Source organism: Hyla sarda, unplaced genomic scaffold, assembly GCF_029499605.1.
Source record: "Hyla sarda isolate aHylSar1 unplaced genomic scaffold, aHylSar1.hap1 scaffold_1714, whole genome shotgun sequence".
NCBI classification, from domain to species: domain Eukaryota; kingdom Metazoa; phylum Chordata; class Amphibia; order Anura; family Hylidae; genus Hyla; species Hyla sarda.
In genome coordinates, this window is record NW_026608354.1 from 43,128 (window position 1) to 65,329 (window position 22,202).

Sequence of the window (22,202 nt, forward strand, 5' to 3'; positions counted from 1 at the left end):
GAAGGTGCGAGGCCCTTGCTAAATTCTGTGCACAGACTTTGAGATCTATGCTTTAGACTGTATCTAAACCTGCTCCAACATGGACTGACATTCTGGCCTACTTTCAGCCGATGCGACTTGTCTGTCGCTGAACAGTCGCTTTTTATGTATTCAGCACCTATGTATAATGTTGTAAAAATGCTCTAGAAGCTAAAGTCGCAGAAATGTCACACATATTTGGCCTGCAACTTTCTGTGCGACAAATTCAGACAGGAAAAATCAGTATAAATCCTTAGAAAATTATCCCCCAGTGTCTCCATCTGCTGGCGGTATTGAATAAGCATTGCTGCACTGATGGGGTATGCATTAGACGAAAAAAAAGAAGAAAAAGAAGAATAATACGCCCAGAAAAGAGGCGAAAAGGAGAAAAACGTAAAAAAACGTGAAAAAAAAGTAAGAGGAAGAGAAGGGAAAAAAAGGTGGAAATGGGTTTAAAAGTGATTTCGGCGGAGAAATATATATATATATATATATATATATATATATATATATATATATGCGCACACACACACATAGATATAAACGTATTCTCCGTTGAGATATTGCAGCCGCTGCTGTGTCCAGGCCCAGGAGCCTTAGCACTGTGCTGTGATGTCACTCAATACCACTGACATCACTAGGTGTAAACAACATCTCTCCTTTGCTGTGTATGTGACTATGGAGCTGTTTGGTGATGTCGTCTATTACGGCCTTCATAGAAGCAACAGGAGATTGTTGCATCCATCTTGAACCCTCAGAACTACAGTGCTATGATGTCACTCACTTCCACAGGCCTTGCAGAGTGTAAACAACAACAACCCAGCTTTGTTGTGTATGTAACCAAAGGGATTTGTGATGTCACCTAGAACCTTCACAGCAGCGACAGCTTTATGAGGAGCATCAGCACTGCTCTGCCTGAGCAGAACCATCACCGCCATAGGTTGTCAAATAACCCGGATTTAACCCACACAGGTAAGTCCAATGGGGTGCAGGCATGTCCTCTATGCTTACAGCTTCCCGTGGGTGTTGGTTTGATACCGTTTGGGGACAGCCAAGGAGGCATCTGCAGGCAACAAAGGTAGGTGTGTGCTTGTGTGTGTGTTTCCTATGCAGATCCTAAGCCCAGTGTCACATGCAAGTAGGAGGAGTAAGAAGGGTTCCTGGCAAATCCGGGTTATGGATTGCATTTAAAAAGGCCCCGTGGGAGTGCAATGGGCCCCTGTCTTGCTGCTTAGCAATAATGGTATGGGTTTAGGTTCTGCTGTGTGTACTGGTGGTTGACTGCCCCCCAGCCCAGAGTGTGCATGGAAAATTGTCTGGCAGCCTCCCTGACAGCAAGCAGTGATAGTGCCCATGAAGGGGACCTTGTTGGGCCCGCCCCTTTCACGGTTATCGCTTCTCGGCCTTTTGGCTAAGATCAAGTGTAGTATCTGTTCTTATCAGTTTAATATCTGATACGTCCCCTATCTGGGGACCATATATTAAATGGATTTTTGAGAACGGGGGCCGATTTCGAAGCTTGCTTCCGTCGCCCTATGCATTGACCCGATATGGCAGTATCTTCGGGTACAGTGCACCACCCCTTACAGGGTTAAAAAGAAAGATTCCTACTTTCATTGCTACCTGCTTGCTGGCTAGCCAGCTAGCCAGCCCTGTGGGCCTTGCTGCTGCTGCAGCCAAAAAACAAAAGGTGGTGCTGCTGCTGCTTCTGCTGCTTCTGCTTCTGCTTGTGTCTGGCCCCTGTTGGAGCGTCCAGGCACAGGACTTCTGCTGCTGCTGACTAAATGGCCTCCTTAATTGGATCATTTGAGTAGCCAGCACACCTGTGCAGGTAGGGCATGACATGATAGGCAGCTGCCTTGATAGCGGGTGGGTGCTGAATGTTCCTAATTGACAAAATAAGATTAATGCTTATGAAGAAATATAAAATCTCATCCCTTCCCCAATATCGCGCCACACCCCTACCCCTTAATTCCCTGGTTGAACGTGATGGACATATGTCTTTTTTCGACCGTACTAACTATGTAACTATGTAACATAACATGGGGGGGGGGGGGGGGGGGGTCTCCTGGCTGTTCACACAGGTGTGTCATTGCTGTACATTGACCATGCATTGCTTCTGTGGTATTGCAAAGGCAAAGACAAATGCTTCCAGCCATCCATTGCACTAATGGATTGGTCATCAGCTGGCTGTCTATGTCCCGCATCAATATAGACCAAAGTACAGAGGGTTAGGCTATGCTATTGTGCACCTACCTGATGCATCAGAAGGTGCGAGGCCCTTGCTAAATTCTGTGCACAGACTTTGAGATCTATACTTTAGACTGTATCTAAACCTGCTCCAACATGGACTGACATTCTGGCCTACTTTCAGCCGATGCGACTTGTCTGTCGCTGAACAGTCGCTTTTTATGTATTCAGCACCTATGTATAATGTTGTAAAAATGCTCTAGAAGCTAAAGTCGCAGAAATGTCACACATATTTGGCCTGCAACTTTCTGTGCGACAAATTCAGACAGGAAAAATCAGTATAAATCCTTAGAAAATTATCCCCCAGTGTCTCCATCTGCTGGCGGTATTGAATTAGCATTGCTTCACTGATGGGGTATGCATTAGACGAAAAAAAAGAAGAAAAAGAAGAATAATACGCCCAGAAAAGAGGCGAAAAGGAGAAAAACGTAAAAAAACGTGAAAAAAAAGTAAGAGGAAGAGAAGGGAAAAAAAGGTGGAAATGGGTTTAAAAGTGATTTCGGCGGAGAAATATATATATATATATATATATATATATATATATATATATATGCGCACACACACACATAGATATAAACGTATTCTCCGTTGAGATATTGCAGCCGCTGCTGTGTCCAGGCCCAGGAGCCTTAGCACTGTGCTGTGATGTCACTCAATACCACTGACATCACTAGGTGTAAACAACATCTCTCCTTTGCTGTGTATGTGACTATGGAGCTGTTTGGTGATGTCGTCTATTACGGCCTTCATAGAAGCAACAGGAGATTGTTGCATCCATCTTGAACCCTCAGAACTACAGTGCTATGATGTCACTCACTTCCACAGGCCTTGCAGAGTGTAAACAACAACAACCCAGCTTTGTTGTGTATGTAACCAAAGGGATTTGTGATGTCACCTAGAACCTTCACAGCAGCGACAGCTTTATGAGGAGCATCAGCACTGCTCTGCCTGAGCAGAACCATCACCGCCATAGGTTGTCAAATAACCCGGATTTAACCCACACAGGTAAGTCCAATGGGGTGCAGGCATGTCCTCTATGCTTACAGCTTCCCATGGGTGTTGGTTTGATACCGTTTGGGGACAGCCAAGGAGGCATCTGCAGGCAACAAAGGTAGGTGTGTGCTTGTGTGTGTGTTTCCTATGCAGATCCTAAGCCCAGTGTCACATGCAAGTAGGAGGAGTAAGAAGGGTTCCTGGCAAATCCGGGTTATGGATTGCATTTAAAAAGGCCCCGTGGGAGTGCAATGGGCCCCTGTCTTGCTGCTTAGCAATAATGGTATGGGTTTAGGTTCTGCTGTGTGTACTGGTGGTTGACTGCCCCCCAGCCCAGAGTGTGCATGGAAAATTGTCTGGCAGCCTCCCTGACAGCAAGCAGTGATAGTGCCCATGAAGGGGACCTTGTTGGGCCCGCCCCTTTCACGGTTATCGCTTCTCGGCCTTTTGGCTAAGATCAAGTGTAGTATCTGTTCTTATCAGTTTAATATCTGATACGTCCCCTATCTGGGGACCATATATTAAATGGATTTTTGAGAACGGGGGCCGATTTCGAAGCTTGCTTCCGTCGCCCTATGCATTGACCCGATATGGCAGTATCTTCAGGTACAGTGCACCACCCCCTTACAGGGTTAAAAAGAAAGATTCCTACTTTCATTGCTACCTGCTTGCTGGCTAGCCAGCTAGCCAGCCCTGTGGGCCTTGCTGCTGCTGCAGCCAAAAAACAAAAGGTGGTGCTGCTGCTGCTTCTGCTGCTTCTGCTTCTGCTTGTGTCTGGCCCCTGTTGGAGCGTCCAGGCACAGGACTTCTGCTGCTGCTGACTAAATGGCCTCCTTAATTGGATCATTTGAGTAGCCAGCACACCTGTGCAGGTAGGGCATGACATGATAGGCAGCTGCCTTGATAGCGGGTGGGTGCTGAATGTTCCTAATTGACAAAATAAGATTAATGCTTATGAAGAAATATAAAATCTCATCCCTTCCCCAATATCGCGCCACACCCCTACCCCTTAATTCCCTGGTTGAACGTGATGGACATATGTCTTTTTTCGACCGTACTAACTATGTAACTATGTAACATAACATGGGGGGGGGGGGGGGGGGTCTCCTGGCTGTTCACACAGGTGTGTCATTGCTGTACATTGACCATGCATTGCTTCTGTGGTATTGCAAAGGCAAAGACAAATGCTTCCAGCCATCCATTGCACTAATGGATTGGTCATCAGCTGGCTGTCTATGTCCCGCATCAATATAGACCAAAGTACAGAGGGTTAGGCTATGCTATTGTGCACCTACCTGATGCATCAGAAGGTGCGAGGCCCTTGCTAAATTCTGTGCACAGACTTTGAGATCTATGCTTTAGACTGTATCTAAACCTGCTCCAACATGGACTGACATTCTGGCCTACTTTCAGCCGATGCGACTTGTCTGTCGCTGAACAGTCGCTTTTTATGTATTCAGCACCTATGTATAATGTTGTAAAAATGCTCTAGAAGCTAAAGTCGCAGAAATGTCACACATATTTGGCCTGCAACTTTCTGTGCGACAAATTCAGACAGGAAAAATCAGTATAAATCCTTAGAAAATTATCCCCCAGTGTCTCCATCTGCTGGCGGTATTGAATAAGCATTGCTGCACTGATGGGGTATGCATTAGACGAAAAAAAAGAAGAAAAAGAAGAATAATACGCCCAGAAAAGAGGCGAAAAGGAGAAAAACGTAAAAAAACGTGAAAAAAAAGTAAGAGGAAGAGAAGGGAAAAAAAGGTGGAAATGGGTTTAAAAGTGATTTCGGCGGAGAAATATATATATATATATATATATATATATATATATATATATATATATATATATATGCGCACACACACACATAGATATAAACGTATTCTCCGTTGAGATATTGCAGCCGCTGCTGTGTCCAGGCCCAGGAGCCTTAGCACTGTGCTGTGATGTCACTCAATACCACTGACATCACTAGGTGTAAACAACATCTCTCCTTTGCTGTGTATGTGACTATGGAGCTGTTTGGTGATGTCGTCTATTACGGCCTTCATAGAAGCAACAGGAGATTGTTGCATCCATCTTGAACCCTCAGAACTACAGTGCTATGATGTCACTCACTTCCACAGGCCTTGCAGAGTGTAAACAACAACAACCCAGCTTTGTTGTGTATGTAACCAAAGGGATTTGTGATGTCACCTAGAACCTTCACAGCAGCGACAGCTTTATGAGGAGCATCAGCACTGCTCTGCCTGAGCAGAACCATCACCGCCATAGGTTGTCAAATAACCCGGATTTAACCCACACAGGTAAGTCCAATGGGGTGCAGGCATGTCCTCTATGCTTACAGCTTCCCGTGGGTGTTGGTTTGATACCGTTTGGGGACAGCCAAGGAGGCATCTGCAGGCAACAAAGGTAGGTGTGTGCTTGTGTGTGTGTTTCCTATGCAGATCCTAAGCCCAGTGTCACATGCAAGTAGGAGGAGTAAGAAGGGTTCCTGGCAAATCCGGGTTATGGATTGCATTTAAAAAGGCCCCGTGGGAGTGCAATGGGCCCCTGTCTTGCTGCTTAGCAATAATGGTATGGGTTTAGGTTCTGCTGTGTGTACTGGTGGTTGACTGCCCCCCAGCCCAGAGTGTGCATGGAAAATTGTCTGGCAGCCTCCCTGACAGCAAGCAGTGATAGTGCCCATGAAGGGGACCTTGTTGGGCCCGCCCCTTTCACGGTTATCGCTTCTCGGCCTTTTGGCTAAGATCAAGTGTAGTATCTGTTCTTATCAGTTTAATATCTGATACGTCCCCTATCTGGGGACCATATATTAAATGGATTTTTGAGAACGGGGGCCGATTTCGAAGCTTGCTTCCGTCGCCCTATGCATTGACCCGATATGGCAGTATCTTCGGGTACAGTGCACCACCCCCTTACAGGGTTAAAAAGAAAGATTCCTACTTTCATTGCTACCTGCTTGCTGGCTAGCCAGCTAGCCAGCCCTGTGGGCCTTGCTGCTGCTGCAGCCAAAAAACAAAAGGTGGTGCTGCTGCTGCTTCTGCTGCTTCTGCTGCTTCTGCTTCTGCTTGTGTCTGGCCCCTGTTGGAGCGTCCAGGCACAGGACTTCTGCTGACTAAATGGCCTCCTTAATTGGATCATTTGAGTAGCCAGCACACCTGTGCAGGTAGGGCATGACATGATAGGCAGCTGCCTTGATAGCGGGTGGGTGCTGAATGTTCCTAATTGACAAAATAAGATTAATGCTTATGAAGAAATATAAAATCTCATCCCTTCCCCAATATCGCGCCACACCCCTACCCCTTAATTCCCTGGTTGAACGTGATGGACATATGTCTTTTTTCGACCGTACTAACTATGTAACTATGTAACATAACATGGGGGGGGGGGGGGGGGGGGGGGGGTCTCCTGGCTGTTCACACAGGTGTGTCATTGCTGTACATTGACCATGCATTGCTTCTGTGGTATTGCAAAGGCAAAGACAAATGCTTCCAGCCATCCATTGCACTAATGGATTGGTCATCAGCTGGCTGTCTATGTCCCGCATCAATATAGACCAAAGTACAGAGGGTTAGGCTATGCTATTGTGCACCTACCTGATGCATCAGAAGGTGCGAGGCCCTTGCTAAATTCTGTGCACAGACTTTGAGATCTATGCTTTAGACTGTATCTAAACCTGCTCCAACATGGACTGACATTCTGGCCTACTTTCAGCCGATGCGACTTGTCTGTCGCTGAACAGTCGCTTTTTATGTATTCAGCACCTATGTATAATGTTGTAAAAATGCTCTAGAAGCTAAAGTCGCAGAAATGTCACACATATTTGGCCTGCAACTTTCTGTGCGACAAATTCAGACAGGAAAAATCAGTATAAATCCTTAGAAAATTATCCCCCAGTGTCTCCATCTGCTGGCGGTATTGAATAAGCATTGCTGCACTGATGGGGTATGCATTAGACGAAAAAAAAGAAGAAAAAGAAGAATAATACGCCCAGAAAAGAGGCGAAAAGGAGAAAAACGTAAAAAAACGTGAAAAAAAAGTAAGAGGAAGAGAAGGGAAAAAAAGGTGGAAATGGGTTTAAAAGTGATTTCGGCGGAGATATATATATATATATATATATATATATATATATATATATATATATATATGCGCACACACACACATAGATATAAACGTATTCTCCGTTGAGATATTGCAGCCGCTGCTGTGTCCAGGCCCAGGAGCCTTAGCACTGTGCTGTGATGTCACTCAATACCACTGACATCACTAGGTGTAAACAACATCTCTCCTTTGCTGTGTATGTGACTATGGAGCTGTTTGGTGATGTCGTCTATTACGGCCTTCATAGAAGCAACAGGAGATTGTTGCATCCATCTTGAACCCTCAGAACTACAGTGCTATGATGTCACTCACTTCCACAGGCCTTGCAGAGTGTAAACAACAACAACCCAGCTTTGTTGTGTATGTAACCAAAGGGATTTGTGATGTCACCTAGAACCTTCACAGCAGCGACAGCTTTATGAGGAGCATCAGCACTGCTCTGCCTGAGCAGAACCATCACCGCCATAGGTTGTCAAATAACCCGGATTTAACCCACACAGGTAAGTCCAATGGGGTGCAGGCATGTCCTCTATGCTTACAGCTTCCCGTGGGTGTTGGTTTGATACCGTTTGGGGACAGCCAAGGAGGCATCTGCAGGCAACAAAGGTAGGTGTGTGCTTGTGTGTGTGTTTCCTATGCAGATCCTAAGCCCAGTGTCACATGCAAGTAGGAGGAGTAAGAAGGGTTCCTGGCAAATCCGGGTTATGGATTGCATTTAAAAAGGCCCCGTGGGAGTGCAATGGGCCCCTGTCTTGCTGCTTAGCAATAATGGTATGGGTTTAGGTTCTGCTGTGTGTACTGGTGGTTGACTGCCCCCCAGCCCAGAGTGTGCATGGAAAATTGTCTGGCAGCCTCCCTGACAGCAAGCAGTGATAGTGCCCATGAAGGGGACCTTGTTGGGCCCGCCCCTTTCACGGTTATCGCTTCTCGGCCTTTTGGCTAAGATCAAGTGTAGTATCTGTTCTTATCAGTTTAATATCTGATACGTCCCCTATCTGGGGACCATATATTAAATGGATTTTTGAGAACGGGGGCCGATTTCGAAGCTTGCTTCCGTCGCCCTATGCATTGACCCGATATGGCAGTATCTTCGGGTACAGTGCACCACCCCCTTACAGGGTTAAAAAGAAAGATTCCTACTTTCATTGCTACCTGCTTGCTGGCTAGCCAGCTAGCCAGCCCTGTGGGCCTTGCTGCTGCTGCAGCCAAAAAACAAAAGGTGGTGCTGCTGCTGCTTCTGCTGCTTCTGCTTCTGCTTGTGTCTGGCCCCTGTTGGAGCGTCCAGGCACAGGACTTCTGCTGCTGCTGACTAAATGGCCTCCTTAATTGGATCATTTGAGTAGCCAGCACACCTGTGCAGGTAGGGCATGACATGATAGGCAGCTGCCTTGATAGCGGGTGGGTGCTGAATGTTCCTAATTGACAAAATAAGATTAATGCTTATGAAGAAATATAAAATCTCATCCCTTCCCCAATATCGCGCCACACCCCTACCCCTTAATTCCCTGGTTGAACGTGATGGACATATGTCTTTTTTCGACCGTACTAACTATGTAACTATGTAACATAACATGGGGGGGGGGGGGGGGGTCTCCTGGCTGTTCACACAGGTGTGTCATTGCTGTACATTGACCATGCATTGCTTCTGTGGTATTGCAAAGGCAAAGACAAATGCTTCCAGCCATCCATTGCACTAATGGATTGGTCATCAGCTGGCTGTCTATGTCCCGCATCAATATAGACCAAAGTACAGAGGGTTAGGCTATGCTATTGTGCACCTACCTGATGCATCAGAAGGTGCGAGGCCCTTGCTAAATTCTGTGCACAGACTTTGAGATCTATGCTTTAGACTGTATCTAAACCTGCTCCAACATGGACTGACATTCTGGCCTACTTTCAGCCGATGCGACTTGTCTGTCGCTGAACAGTCGCTTTTTATGTATTCAGCACCTATGTATAATGTTGTAAAAATGCTCTAGAAGCTAAAGTCGCAGAAATGTCACACATATTTGGCCTGCAACTTTCTGTGCGACAAATTCAGACAGGAAAAATCAGTATAAATCCTTAGAAAATTATCCCCCAGTGTCTCCATCTGCTGGCGGTATTGAATAAGCATTGCTGCACTGATGGGGTATGCATTAGACGAAAAAAAAGAAGAAAAAGAAGAAGAATACGCCCAGAAAAGAGGCGAAAAGGAGAAAAACGTAAAAAAACGTGAAAAAAAAGTAAGAGGAAGAGAAGGGAAAAAAAGGTGGAAATGGGTTTAAAAGTGATTTCGGCGGAGAAATATATATATATATATATATATATATATATATATATATATATGCGCACACACACACATAGATATAAACGTATTCTCCGTTGAGATATTGCAGCCGCTGCTGTGTCCAGGCCCAGGAGCCTTAGCACTGTGCTGTGATGTCACTCAATACCACTGACATCACTAGGTGTAAACAACATCTCTCCTTTGCTGTGTATGTGACTATGGAGCTGTTTGGTGATGTCGTCTATTACGGCCTTCATAGAAGCAACAGGAGATTGTTGCATCCATCTTGAACCCTCAGAACTACAGTGCTATGATGTCACTCACTTCCACAGGCCTTGCAGAGTGTAAACAACAACAACCCAGCTTTGTTGTGTATGTAACCAAAGGGATTTGTGATGTCACCTAGAACCTTCACAGCAGCGACAGCTTTATGAGGAGCATCAGCACTGCTCTGCCTGAGCAGAACCATCACCGCCATAGGTTGTCAAATAACCCGGATTTAACCCACACAGGTAAGTCCAATGGGGTGCAGGCATGTCCTCTATGCTTACAGCTTCCCGTGGGTGTTGGTTTGATACCGTTTGGGGACAGCCAAGGAGGCATCTGCAGGCAACAAAGGTAGGTGTGTGCTTGTGTGTGTGTTTCCTATGCAGATCCTAAGCCCAGTGTCACATGCAAGTAGGAGGAGTAAGAAGGGTTCCTGGCAAATCCGGGTTATGGATTGCATTTAAAAAGGCCCCGTGGGAGTGCAATGGGCCCCTGTCTTGCTGCTTAGCAATAATGGTATGGGTTTAGGTTCTGCTGTGTGTACTGGTGGTTGACTGCCCCCCAGCCCAGAGTGTGCATGGAAAATTGTCTGGCAGCCTCCCTGACAGCAAGCAGTGATAGTGCCCATGAAGGGGACCTTGTTGGGCCCGCCCCTTTCACGGTTATCGCTTCTCGGCCTTTTGGCTAAGATCAAGTGTAGTATCTGTTCTTATCAGTTTAATATCTGATACGTCCCCTATCTGGGGACCATATATTAAATGGATTTTTGAGAACGGGGGCCGATTTCGAAGCTTGCTTCCGTCGCCCTATGCATTGACCCGATATGGCAGTATCTTCGGGTACAGTGCACCACCCCCTTACAGGGTTAAAAAGAAAGATTCCTACTTTCATTGCTACCTGCTTGCTGGCTAGCCAGCTAGCCAGCCCTGTGGGCCTTGCTGCTGCTGCAGCCAAAAAACAAAAGGTGGTGCTGCTGCTGCTTCTGCTGCTTCTGCTTCTGCTTGTGTCTGGCCCCTGTTGGAGCGTCCAGGCACAGGACTTCTGCTGCTGCTGACTAAATGGCCTCCTTAATTGGATCATTTGAGTAGCCAGCACACCTGTGCAGGTAGGGCATGACATGATAGGCAGCTGCCTTGATAGCGGGTGGGTGCTGAATGTTCCTAATTGACAAAATAAGATTAATGCTTATGAAGAAATATAAAATCTCATCCCTTCCCCAATATCGCGCCACACCCCTACCCCTTAATTCCCTGGTTGAACGTGATGGACATATGTCTTTTTTCGACCGTACTAACTATGTAACTATGTAACATAACATGGGGGGGGGGGGGGGGGGGGGTCTCCTGGCTGTTCACACAGGTGTGTCATTGCTGTACATTGACCATGCATTGCTTCTGTGGTATTGCAAAGGCAAAGACAAATGCTTCCAGCCATCCATTGCACTAATGGATTGGTCATCAGCTGGCTGTCTATGTCCCGCATCAATATAGACCAAAGTACAGAGGGTTAGGCTATGCTATTGTGCACCTACCTGATGCATCAGAAGGTGCGAGGCCCTTGCTAAATTCTGTGCACAGACTTTGAGATCTATGCTTTAGACTGTATCTAAACCTGCTCCAACATGGACTGACATTCTGGCCTACTTTCAGCCGATGCGACTTGTCTGTCGCTGAACAGTCGCTTTTTATGTATTCAGCACCTATGTATAATGTTGTAAAAATGCTCTAGAAGCTAAAGTCGCAGAAATGTCACACATATTTGGCCTGCAACTTTCTGTGCGACAAATTCAGACAGGAAAAATCAGTATAAATCCTTAGAAAATTATCCCCCAGTGTCTCCATCTGCTGGCGGTATTGAATAAGCATTGCTGCACTGATGGGGTATGCATTAGACGAAAAAAAAGAAGAAAAAGAAGAATAATACGCCCAGAAAAGAGGCGAAAAGGAGAAAAACGTAAAAAAACGTGAAAAAAAAGTAAGAGGAAGAGAAGGGAAAAAAAGGTGGAAATGGGTTTAAAAGTGATTTCGGCGGAGAAATATATATATATATATATATATATATATATATATATATATATATGCGCACACACACACATAGATATAAACGTATTCTCCGTTGAGATATTGCAGCCGCTGCTGTGTCCAGGCCCAGGAGCCTTAGCACTGTGCTGTGATGTCACTCAATACCACTGACATCACTAGGTGTAAACAACATCTCTCCTTTGCTGTGTATGTGACTATGGAGCTGTTTGGTGATGTCGTCTATTACGGCCTTCATAGAAGCAACAGGAGATTGTTGCATCCATCTTGAACCCTCAGAACTACAGTGCTATGATGTCACTCACTTCCACAGGCCTTGCAGAGTGTAAACAACAACAACTCAGCTTTGTTGTGTATGTAACCAAAGGGATTTGTGATGTCACCTAGAACCTTCACAGCAGCGACAGCTTTATGAGGAGCATCAGCACTGCTCTGCCTGAGCAGAACCATCACCGCCATAGGTTGTCAAATAACCCGGATTTAACCCACACAGGTAAGTCCAATGGGGTGCAGGCATGTCCTCTATGCTTACAGCTTCCCGTGGGTGTTGGTTTGATACCGTTTGGGGACAGCCAAGGAGGCATCTGCAGGCAACAAAGGTAGGTGTGTGCTTGTGTGTGTGTTTCCTATGCAGATCCTAAGCCCAGTGTCACATGCAAGTAGGAGGAGTAAGAAGGGTTCCTGGCAAATCCGGGTTATGGATTGCATTTAAAAAGGCCCCGTGGGAGTGCAATGGGCCCCTGTCTTGCTGCTTAGCAATAATGGTATGGGTTTAGGTTCTGCTGTGTGTACTGGTGGTTGACTGCCCCCCAGCCCAGAGTGTGCATGGAAAATTGTCTGGCAGCCTCCCTGACAGCAAGCAGTGATAGTGCCCATGAAGGGGACCTTGTTGGGCCCGCCCCTTTCACGGTTATCGCTTCTCGGCCTTTTGGCTAAGATCAAGTGTAGTATCTGCATTTGGTCTGGTCGGAAGGTGTCTGTGGTACCCCGCTTCTCGGCCTTGGGGGATTGTCTCTCCTTACGGAGGGACTTCACCCCCTTGCTGCTATTGGGGAGCGGGCTTAGTCCACGGACAACGGGTTGCGATCCCCCTGTCTCTGGGACCTTGTGTCTCAGAAGGCATTTTCGGTACGTTGAGCGTTACCTGTAGCTTCGGAAGCACCTAGGGTACCCCCGACCTCTGCCTTGGGTAAGGGTTCCGCTTTTATAGCGGGATTCCGAGCCCCTGCTGCTATTGGGGAAGGGGCTTAGTCCCTGGGTGTGGAAGATGCCGTTCTCCTGGGCTTTCCCCTCTGGGGAAAAGTCGATGCGAAATACCATCCGCATAGAGGTGTCGGAGAGCCATCGTCAGTTGAAGAACCTCCGCTTCATTGCGGAGGTGATTCTTCTTGACTACTTCCGCCTCAATAGGGAGGACATCCTGTGTCTAAATGACCAGGAAAGCCGTGGCCTGTATACCGTCACCTTCACGGCCACGGCGTGTTGCGATAACATCTATGCAACCTTGTCTGGTGCGGACCAGAGGGACGATCGACTCGACGGTCTTTCGTTCCAGTTCCTCTATGGTGAGGAACATATACCGTTGGTGGTGGCTATGCACAGCCCTCATGTGACCACGGAGGATATAGCCACTTTTCTTCGGCGATACTGCGAAGAGGTGCGATTCGCAAACAAAATCTTGAACTCCGTGCGGTTCTGGAACGGCAAGAGGAAGTTCTGGGTCAAGCTCCGTAAGGATCCCGGTGGTATTGGGGGTCTTTGCCATCCGCCCCCAAATTTTGCCATCGGGAGAGTTCGGGGCTTCCTGTTCTATCCTCAAATGCCTATGTATTGCCGAAATTGCTTGAGGTTTGGCCACACCCAGGAGACCTGCGGCGCGGAGCGTGTGATTCGCTGCAATAGGTGTGGCCAAGAAGGTCACATAGCCTCAAGATGTAGCCATACGATAAGGTGCAACCTCTGCGGAGAGGAAAATCACGATTTTAATTCCTGTCCCCATAAAGCAAAAACTACGATGGGTGGGTCAAGGCTGGGCCCACCCAAAGAGGGGACAGGACAAAAGACGTCCTTTTTTAAGATGCCCAAACCCCAGATGGCAGGTACTGATGGGTCCAGGCCCAAGACCTCTGGTGCTCCATCGGGGGGCCCACCGGTGGTAGTGCTAGGGGGAGGCCATGGGGATTCCACGAAGCCCGGGCGGGTGATCGAGTTTACTGCCCGGGAAATTGAAAGACGTCGATCGACTTCCTACCTGGCTCAAGAGCCCGCCGAAACTTCTGAAGGGGGCTCACCTGTGGCGGGTGGCAGCCGACGGTCCTCGGTGGGGGCAAAAGTGGACCCAAAATTGCAGCATAAGCCAGGTACTGGCTTGGCCCAGGGTCGCCCTGCTCCGGACGAAGAGGCCCCGGTGAAAGCCCGCCGGAAGGGGAGCCAGGTGGCCAGGTCTGAGCCCGGTCCTGTTACTCCGCCTATACAGGACAGGGCCAAGAAGACAAGTGGCGCCAAACCAGGGTTTACTGCCCCGCCAGCAGTGGACCCGGTGGGTAAAACTGGCCATCGTCGATCGATGGGGAAGTTGGAGCAACAGTCCTCAGCAACGCTTGCTGGGGAACAAGCGATGAAAACTTCCCAAGGTAGCGGCAAAGGTTCCGGAAAAGAGGCCTCACAGGCCCCTGTGCAGCAGTTCCAGTCGTCAAATGATGAAAGAAGACGCAGATCCATCAGCCGGGGGCCAGAGATTACATCGAGTGAGAGCAACACAGAGGATATGGACAGCAGTGTGACATTTAAAAGACAAAGAGAAGAAGAAGAGGAAGACATTCAAAGGAAAGCGGCGTGCCGTAGTTCGGACGAGAGCGAGCTCAGGGTCGGGGCATCATCGATCTCAAGCTCCGACCCTCAGAACATCAAGGAGCTGATGACCCCGCAGGCGGGGGATGACGGTACGCAGCTTATTATTGACTTTGATTCTCCAAGCACGGACTCTCCATAAACTATGCCTATCCCTGTAAAAATTGCCTCACTCAATGTGAGGTCCTTAAAGAGCCCTGATCGCAGGGCTGCTTTATTTTCTTATCTAGAGACATGTGACTTTGACCTTTGCCTGCTACAAGAATGTGGAATCCCTAGTAAAATGGACTATAAAGACTTAAAAGAAGACTGGAAGCTGGGCCCATCCATATGGTCCGGTGCAAATGACTGTCGTTCTGTGGGTGTTGGGCTGCTCTGCCGAGGCCAGTCCTTTTCTATTCATACAGTAACTGAGATTGTGCCTGGCAGAGCTCTTTTAATTCATCTATATTTTAATGGACTTTTAATTCGTGTTTTAAATGTGTATGCCCCTCCTGATAAACAGGAGCGGGCAGAACTATTTGAAATTTTACCACTGTTTTGTGTTGGGTCTTCCCCCCTGCTGGTGGGAGGTGATTTTAACTGCATACGTGATGGGGAACACCGGCAGGGTGGGGATATTAATCGTAAAGACCGCACTTCTTACCTGCTTAAAAATTTTATTGATGATTTTAATTTGAAAGATTGCTGGAAGGATCTCTTGCCGGAGGACCCAGGCGCCACATGGTCCAATGGAAGAGTGAGCTCCAGAATCGATTTTATTTTTTCCTCTAGAGCTTTTAAACCCCTGAAATGCACGCTCGAGCAGAATATCTTCTCTGATCATAAGCTCCTCTTGGTGGGCCTGGAGCTAGAGGGGGAGCAAAAAGCAAAAAGGGGCCTCTGGAGATTAAACACCACACTCCTAGAGGACCCTGAGATAAAAGAGGAGTTTGTGCGGACCTACCAATGCTGGCAATCACAAAGAAAACCCCACGAGCCTATGCTGCACTGGTGGGAGGGCACCAAATCTAAAATCAGATTTTTTTTTATCAAAGCAGGTAAGAAGAAGGCAAAAATGGAAAAACAGTGGTTTTATGTTCTTAACATGCGTTTAAATGTACTTTTTAAATTGAAAGAAGCTGGTATGGATGTAGAAAATGATATTTTAAACCTTAAAACTGAAATAAAACATGCCATAGAAAAGAAAGGGAAACAAATCATTTTTAACTCACATGTGCAGCACCTGGAGGAGGGCGAGAAATGTTCCCGTTTCTTTTTTAAAAAAGTGATGAATAGGAGGGATATCATCCAAAACCTTGAGGGTGAATCCACTCCAAAAGGCATGTTAGATGCAGTTTTTAACTTCTACCAGCTTCTTTTTAATAAGAAAGATCTTAATCCATCCTTTTTAGAACATGTTCTTAATTCCCTTGATTTTAAGCTAGATGTTTTAGACCAGGAGGTTTTATCCCGTGATCTTAACTTAGATGAACTTTTATTTGTTTTTAAAAGTTTTTCTAGTGGGAAGGCCCCTGGGGAAGATGGTTTACCCATCGAATTTTATTTAGCTTTTTGGGATATTTTAAAGGATGATATGGTTTTATTGTATAAAGAAACTTTTATTGTTAATGAACTTCCCCCTTCCTGGAGGAGGGGGATTGTATCATTACTTTTTAAAAAGGGTGAAAAGGATATGCTAAAAAATTGGCGCCCCATCACACTTTTAAATGTTGATTATAAAGTTTTAGCCAAGTTATTAGCTGTCCGTTTTAAACCTTTTATTCATAAATTAATTCACCCAAATCAGGTTTGTGGGGTACCTGGAAGGTCTATAGCTGAATCCCTAAATATTTTAAGAGATGTTTTATGGTATTTTAAGGATAGAAATCAAACTGTAGCAATTTTATCCTTAGACTTTGAAAAAGCCTTTGATAGGGTCTCCCATGAATACCTGTTTTTAGTTCTTAAAAAGATGGCAGTGCCTGAAACGATTTTAAGCCGAATCATGCTTTTATACCGATCCTGTTTTAGTCAAGTCTCTGTTAATGGCTTTTTAACCAGCGGTGTTCCTCTTTTATCAGGTGTCAAACAGGGCTGCCCCCTGTCCCCACTCCTTTTTATTTGCGCAATCGAACCACTGATGGCCCTCCTCAGAAAAGACCGGGTAGTAAGAGGCGTACCGATACCTGGTGGAGGAGGGACCCATCTAAAGGTGTTGGGGTACATGGATGATGTCACCATACTGTGCCCGGACTCTCCATCCATGAGGGGGGCATTGAGGAACACCAGCTATTTCTGCGAGGTCTCTGGTTTTAAGCTAAACACAGATAAATGTGACTGTTTTTATATTGGCTCCTGGGATTCATCCATCACCCCAGGAGTCACAATGCAACAGGATCAAATTAAAGTTTTAGGTATTGTTTTTAACCAGGTCAATGATGGGAGCCCTAACTGGGATTCAGCTATAGCTAAGATGGAGAAGAAGATTTTAATGTGGAATCTTAGAAACCTTACCATGGAGGGGAAGATTTTAATAATAAAGATGGTTTTACTCCCTATTATGCTATACATTGCCATGGTATTTCCTCCATCTATTTTATACATTAAAAAAGTAACTAGAATTGTTTTTACTTTTTTATGGGGTTCAAAAATGGAGAAATTAAAGCGTGATTTTATGTACAAAAGTAAAGATAATGGCGGGAAAGATGTTCCTAACCTTTTTACTTTCTTTTACATAAAGTATTTCTGTTTCTGTTTTAAAATTATTAAATCCGATGGCATTTTTAGCTGCTTTTTAAGGTACGCTGCGGGCATGGTTTTTAAAAGATGGTTGCGCATCCCTCTGAACGCTCCGGTGCTTCTGTGTCCCCCAAAACATTATGTGGTGTTGGAAAAGACAGTCAGGCTCCTAGGTCTCCAAGATTTGGAGCCTGACATACTGGGGGACCAGAGAAAGGTATCAAAGGTCCTCAGGCGGAGTGAGGTTACCCTGGCAGTGTCCAATTTCACACAGGCAAGATCCAAAAAGGTATGGCGGAACGTGTACGGGAAGTTTCTGGCGAATGTACACAGGGATCTTGCCTGGGCAATCGTCCACCAGTGCCTCCCTACTCGTGAGTTTCAGCACAGGCGAGGACTGGTGGCGAGAGCCAAGTGCCCGAGAGATGGCTGCGGAGTGGACGAAACGGTGCTGCACATATTTTGGAACTGCCCTTTTGCACGGGAGCTTTGGAGGAAGGTAGGCCCACTTTTGAAGTGGGCCTGCGGCCTAAAAGATTTTAATCACGAATGTGTCTTTTACGGTCTTTTTAACTGCCCCAATTTTAAACAGCAGATGATCTGCTGGATGATTATTAATTGTTTTAAAAATGCCATCTGGAAAGTTAGGAACATCTTACTTTTTAAACATGATTTTATTGATGTTAAAAACTGTATAAAGCTGGCCCTGAGTGAGATGTACATCTATTACCTAAGAGACAAGAAACAGTTGGGGGCCAGCGAGGCAGCATCCATGTGGTGTCTGCCTCTATGGAACGAAATAACAGTATAATCAGTTTTTATGACATTTGTATAATGTTTTATCCTGCCATTTTTATTTTTTCTCCTTTTATTACTGGTTTTATTATTTGTATTTTAAAACTTTTGTGAACCTTTTATTATTTTGCATTTTAAATTTTGTATGGTTTCTTATTTATTCAATAAAATTTTGTTGAAACCTTATCTGTTCTTATCAGTTTAATATCTGATACGTCCCCTATCTGGGGACCATATATTAAATGGATTTTTGAGAACGGGGGCCGATTTCGAAGCTTGCTTCCGTCGCCCTATGCATTGACCCGATATGGCAGTATCTTCGGGTACAGTGCACCACCCCCTTACAGGGTTAAAAAGAAAGATTCCTACTTTCATTGCTACCTGCTTGCTGGCTAGCCAGCTAGCCAGCCCTGTGGGCCTTGCTGCTGCTGCAGCCAAAAAACAAAAGGTGGTGCTGCTGCTTCTGCTGCTTCTGCTTGTGTCTGGCCGCTGTTGGAGCGTCCAGGCACAGGACTTCTGCTGCTGCTGACTAAATGGCCTCCTTAATTGGATCATTTGAGTAGCCAGCACACCTGTGCAGGTAGGGCATGACATGATAGGCAGCTGCCTTGATAGCGGGTGGGTGCTGAATGTTCCTAATTGACAAAATAAGATTAATGCTTATGAAGAAATATAAAATCTCATCCCTTCCCCAATATCGCGCCACACCCCTACCCCTTAATTCCCTGGTTGAACTTGATGGACATATGTCTTTTTTCGACCGTACTAACTATGTAACTATGTAACATAACATGGGGGGGGGGGGGGGGTCTCCTGGCTGTTCACACAGGTGTGTCATTGCTGTACATTGACCATGCATTGCTTCTGTGGTATTGCAAAGGCAAAGACAAATGCTTCCAGCCATCCATTGCACTAATGGATTGGTCATCAGCTGGCTGTCTATGTCCCGCATCAATATAGACCAAAGTACAGAGGGTTAGGCTATGCTATTGTGCACCTACCTGATGCATCAGAAGGTGCGAGGCCCTTGCTAAATTCTGTGCACAGACTTTGAGATCTATGCTTTAGACTGTATCTAAACCTGCTCCAACATGGACTGACATTCTGGCCTACTTTCAGCCGATGCGACTTGTCTGTCGCTGAACAGTCGCTTTTTATGTATTCAGCACCTATGTATAATGTTGTAAAAATGCTCTAGAAGCTAAAGTCGCAGAAATGTCACACATATTTGGCCTGCAACTTTCTGTGCGACAAATTCAGACAGGAAAAATCAGTATAAATCCTTAGAAAATTATCCCCCAGTGTCTCCATCTGCTGGCGGTATTGAATAAGCATTGCTGCACTGATGGGGTATGCATTAGACGAAAAAAAAGAAGAAAAAGAAGAATAATACGCCCAGAAAAGAGGCGAAAAGGAGAAAAACGTAAAAAAACGTGAAAAAAAAGTAAGAGGAAGAGAAGGGAAAAAAAGGTGGAAATGGGTTTAAAAGTGATTTCGGCGGAGAAATATATATATATATATATATATATATATATATATATATATATATGCGCACACACACACATAGATATAAACGTATTCTCCGTTGAGATATTGCAGCCGCTGCTGTGTCCAGGCCCAGGAGCCTTAGCACTGTGCTGTGATGTCACTCAATACCACTGACATCACTAGGTGTAAACAACATCTCTCCTTTGCTGTGTATGTGACTATGGAGCTGTTTGGTGATGTCGTCTATTACGGCCTTCATAGAAGCAACAGGAGATTGTTGCATCCATCTTGAACCCTCAGAACTACAGTGCTATGATGTCACTCACTTCCACAGGCCTTGCAGAGTGTAAACAACAACAACCCAGCTTTGTTGTGTATGTAACCAAAGGGATTTGTGATGTCACCTAGAACCTTCACAGCAGCGACAGCTTTATGAGGAGCATCAGCACTGCTCTGCCTGAGCAGAACCATCACCGCCATAGGTTGTCAAATAACCCGGATTTAACCCACACAGGTAAGTCCAATGGGGTGCAGGCATGTCCTCTATGCTTACAGCTTCCCGTGGGTGTTGGTTTGATACCGTTTGGGGACAGCCAAGGAGGCATCTGCAGGCAACAAAGGTAGGTGTGTGCTTGTGTGTGTGTTTCCTATGCAGATCCTAAGCCCAGTGTCACATGCAAGTAGGAGGAGTAAGAAGGGTTCCTGGCAAATCCGGGTTATGGATTGCATTTAAAAAGGCCCCGTGGGAGTGCAATGGGCCCCTGTCTTGCTGCTTAGCAATAATGGTATGGGTTTAGGTTCTGCTGTGTGTACTGGTGGTTGACTGCCCCCCAGCCCAGAGTGTGCATGGAAAATTGTCTGGCAGCCTCCCTGACAGCAAGCAGTGATAGTGCCCATGAAGGGGACCTTGTTGGGCCCGCCCCTTTCACGGTTATCGCTTCTCGGCCTTTTGGCTAAGATCAAGTGTAGTATCTGTTCTTATCAGTTTAATATCTGATACGTCCCCTATCTGGGGACCATATATTAAATGGATTTTTGAGAACGGGGGCCGATTTCGAAGCTTGCTTCCGTCGCCCTATGCATTGACCCGATATGGCAGTATCTTCGGGTACAGTGCACCACCCCCTTACAGGGTTAAAAAGAAAGATTCCTACTTTCATTGCTACCTGCTTGCTGGCTAGCCAGCTAGCCAGCCCTGTGGGCCTTGCTGCTGCTGCAGCCAAAAAACAAAAGGTGGTGCTGCTGCTGCTTCTGCTGCTTCTGCTTCTGCTTGTGTCTGGCCCCTGTTGGAGCGTCCAGGCACAGGACTTCTGCTGCTGCTGACTAAATGGCCTCCTTAATTGGATCATTTGAGTAGCCAGCACACCTGTGCAGGTAGGGCATGACATGATAGGCAGCTGCCTTGATAGCGGGTGGGTGCTGAATGTTCCTAATTGACAAAATAAGATTAATGCTTATGAAGAAATATAAAATCTCATCCCTTCCCCAATATCGCGCCACACCCCTACCCCTTAATTCCCTGGTTGAACGTGATGGACATATGTCTTTTTTCGACCGTACTAACTATGTAACTATGTAACATAACATGGGGGGGGGTCTCCTGGCTGTTCACACAGGTGTGTCATTGCTGTACATTGACCATGCATTGCTTCTGTGGTATTGCAAAGGCAAAGACAAATGCTTCCAGCCATCCATTGCACTAATGGATTGGTCATCAGCTGGCTGTCTATGTCCCGCATCAATATAGACCAAAGTACAGAGGGTTAGGCTATGCTATTGTGCACCTACCTGATGCATCAGAAGGTGCGAGGCCCTTGCTAAATTCTGTGCACAGACTTTGAGATCTATGCTTTAGACTGTATCTAAACCTGCTCCAACATGGACTGACATTCTGGCCTACTTTCAGCCGATGCGACTTGTCTGTCGCTGAACAGTCGCTTTTTATGTATTCAGCACCTATGTATAATGTTGTAAAAATGCTCTAGAAGCTAAAGTCGCAGAAATGTCACACATATTTGGCCTGCAACTTTCTGTGCGACAAATTCAGACAGGAAAAATCAGTATAAATCCTTAGAAAATTATCCCCCAGTGTCTCCATCTGCTGGCGGTATTGAATAAGCATTGCTGCACTGATGGGGTATGCATTAGACGAAAAAAAAGAAGAAAAAGAAGAATAATACGCCCAGAAAAGAGGCGAAAAGGAGAAAAACGTAAAAAAACGTGAAAAAAAAGTAAGAGGAAGAGAAGGGAAAAAAAGGTGGAAATGGGTTTAAAAGTGATTTCGGCGGAGAAATATATATATATATATATATATATATATATATATATATATGCGCACACACACACATAGATATAAACGTATTCTCCGTTGAGATATTGCAGCCGCTGCTGTGTCCAGGCCCAGGAGC

At 45.9% G+C, this 22,202-nt stretch overlaps 7 non-coding genes and 1 pseudogene across 7 annotated transcripts; all 8 read left to right on the forward strand.

Moving 5' to 3' along the window:
* The first annotated feature begins 1,409 nt into the window (after positions 1–1,409).
* Positions 1,410–1,600, forward strand: LOC130312347 (U2 spliceosomal RNA). Its single transcript, XR_008860477.1, has one exon. It is a non-coding gene; the product is annotated as a U2 spliceosomal RNA (small nuclear RNA).
* Positions 1,601–3,692: 2,092 nt separating this feature from the next.
* On the forward strand, positions 3,693–3,883 carry LOC130312360 (U2 spliceosomal RNA). The gene has a single exon (XR_008860489.1). It is a non-coding gene; the product is annotated as a U2 spliceosomal RNA (small nuclear RNA).
* Positions 3,884–5,986: 2,103 nt separating this feature from the next.
* LOC130312348 (U2 spliceosomal RNA) lies at positions 5,987–6,177 on the forward strand. The gene has a single exon (XR_008860478.1). It is a non-coding gene; the product is annotated as a U2 spliceosomal RNA (small nuclear RNA).
* A 2,107-nt stretch (positions 6,178–8,284) lies between these two features.
* On the forward strand, positions 8,285–8,475 carry LOC130312349 (U2 spliceosomal RNA). The gene has a single exon (XR_008860479.1). It is a non-coding gene; the product is annotated as a U2 spliceosomal RNA (small nuclear RNA).
* Positions 8,476–10,565: 2,090 nt separating this feature from the next.
* LOC130312351 (U2 spliceosomal RNA) lies at positions 10,566–10,756 on the forward strand. Its single transcript, XR_008860481.1, has one exon. It is a non-coding gene; the product is annotated as a U2 spliceosomal RNA (small nuclear RNA).
* Positions 10,757–12,852: 2,096 nt separating this feature from the next.
* LOC130312369 (U2 spliceosomal RNA) lies at positions 12,853–13,070 on the forward strand (annotated as a pseudogene).
* A 5,389-nt stretch (positions 13,071–18,459) lies between these two features.
* Positions 18,460–18,645, forward strand: LOC130312368 (U2 spliceosomal RNA). Its single transcript, XR_008860496.1, has one exon. It is a non-coding gene; the product is annotated as a U2 spliceosomal RNA (small nuclear RNA).
* A 2,082-nt stretch (positions 18,646–20,727) lies between these two features.
* On the forward strand, positions 20,728–20,918 carry LOC130312352 (U2 spliceosomal RNA). The gene has a single exon (XR_008860482.1). It is a non-coding gene; the product is annotated as a U2 spliceosomal RNA (small nuclear RNA).
* Positions 20,919–22,202: the final 1,284 nt, after the last annotated feature.